Source organism: Fundulus heteroclitus, unplaced genomic scaffold, assembly GCF_011125445.2.
Source record: "Fundulus heteroclitus isolate FHET01 unplaced genomic scaffold, MU-UCD_Fhet_4.1 scaffold_537, whole genome shotgun sequence".
Classification (NCBI taxonomy): Eukaryota; Metazoa; Chordata; class Actinopteri; order Cyprinodontiformes; family Fundulidae; genus Fundulus; species Fundulus heteroclitus.
The window spans coordinates 81,177-83,184 of NW_023396964.1; the positions used below are offsets into that span (position 1 = coordinate 81,177).

Sequence of the window (2,008 nt, forward strand, 5' to 3'; positions counted from 1 at the left end):
AATGTTTAGGGGAAGCACAATAAATGCAAAGCTTCAAGTCCATTCGTTGCTGCCTCTCCTCCGGAGTGAGATGAACCCTACCTATTTGCATAGGCTCCGGAGGAGAGGGAGGGGCCGCGACGGGCCGGGACGGAGCACGCTCGGGGAGAGAAAGCGCAGGCAAACGTGAAAGTCTCTCCGACCTTCCTCGGCCCCTACTCCTTAAACGGTTATCCAATCGGATGGCGAGGGTAATAAACTCATCTAAGGTGGCCGGCTCTTCCAGGCGAGCCAGCTCATCCTTGAGACCCTCATCAAGCGCTTGGAAAAAAAACTGATTTAAGGGCGTGAGGTTCCCATCCCGCGGCGGCAGCCAGAGTGCGAAACTCAATAGCGAAATCCGAGACGCGGCGACCGCGCTGTCGGAGAGCCAGCAGCTGGCGCGACTGCTGAGCTGGATCAGACTCAGCCGCAAAAACCATCTTAAACTCGGAAACGAAATCATCAAAGGTGCAGCCGAACTGTCGGCAATCGGGAAAGCGGGCTTCGGCCCATCTTAAAGCTCTCCCGGTTAATAGGCGTAAAATAAAAGAAATCTTGGCACCGTCTTGGGCGTACGTGCGTGGAGAGCGATTGAAAACTAAGGCACATTGAAACAAAAAACCCCCGCAATCCCCATTGTCTCCAGAAAACTTTTCCGGACAAGGAGAGGAAGTCTCCGGGGTAAGTGGGGGTGGTTCTGCAGCCGCAAGCTCGGGAGCAGAGCTAGAAAGCTCGGGAGCACGGGGTGGGTTAGCAGCGCGCAGTGTTTCAGTCAGCTGACTGAAATGAGCTGTCAGATTCTGCAGCTGTTCCTGGGTTGATCGGACCGCTTGCTCAAGAGTATGAAGCTGCTCCTGCTGGGCAGCGAACTGTCTTCCTAGTGATTCTGCTGGGTCAGGGAGGCCAGATTGTTCTTCTGTCATGGTTTTTTTAATGTGTTTGGCCCACATGCAGAGATCACTTGGAGACAGAAGCAGGTTTAGAAGTTTATTGTTAAACGTGCAAGACAAGGAGCATCAACGTGGATTGTTTGAGGGGACGGTATGGAGGAAGCGAGTGAAATCTGCGGAAAAGAGGCAGAACGTTAGACGTCGGACAACTCTCACGCCTAAACGTCTTTACGGAGAGGTGGGAGGGCTTACCGCGTAGCGCAGGAACTGAGCCGGGGGGAGTGGCGTGGAAAGACGGGCACAGAGGCAGCCTCCCGCAGATGACTGAGAGGCAGGTGGGCGGTCCGGCGGAGCGGAGAGGGATCCGAGCAGCAGCGGCGTGAAGGTGATCCGTTGACAGCCAAGAGAACCAGATGGAGGAGCGGGTTCCAGAAGATCAATTGTCGGGAGACCTGACTGACGACGTCCGGGCTTGGAGAGCCACTTGGGACGGGACCCAAGGCGGAGGCAGACCTGGAGCACAGGAGACTTAGGTTAGACAGGGAGAAACGAGAGAGATGTCAGACGACAAAGGGACCACTGAGTTTTACCACTTTAGGTTAACAATCTGGCATCTCTCGGCTGTCTGAGCGCAGTTCTTATAGCGCCGGCGCACGCCGCTGAACGAGCCGCAGGTGTGTGTCTCCGCCCACCAGTCAACTCGAATCACCTGCCAGGAGGGGAGAGGGAAAAAGACTGCGCTGGCCGGGGAAAACACAGTGCAGTCTGCTGAGCCCTGACACCTCTATGTTTTCTTTTGTCCCTTTTTCTTGTAGACAAGCCATGATCTGCTTATCTGTTCTCCATTTCTCATTTGAATGAAATAATAGCTGGAAGTAAATCTGCGCCTGTCTCCATTTCTTGGCAAGATCCTGTTCCTCACCTGGAGCGGTCCTCTCAGTACTATTGAGCAGCGTGCACGATCAGACAGCTGATTGGGTCATCTGGGTCATCTGGACTTCTGGTCAGATCTGGGTCATCTTCAGGAAGTAAACTGTGCTGACTGCTTACCAGCAGAGTGGATGATACTGGACTCTCTCAGTCTGGTGGAACAACAT

At 54.2% G+C, this 2,008-nt stretch overlaps 1 long non-coding RNA gene across 1 annotated transcript; it reads right to left on the reverse strand.

Moving 5' to 3' along the window:
• Nucleotides 1-995: 995 nt before the first annotated feature.
• LOC118561030 lies at nucleotides 996-1,685 on the reverse strand. Its single transcript, XR_004929731.1, has 2 exons — nucleotides 1,502-1,685; nucleotides 996-1,424 (listed from the first exon to the last, which is right to left on the reverse strand). It is a non-coding gene; the product is annotated as an uncharacterized LOC118561030 (long non-coding RNA).
• Nucleotides 1,686-2,008: the final 323 nt, after the last annotated feature.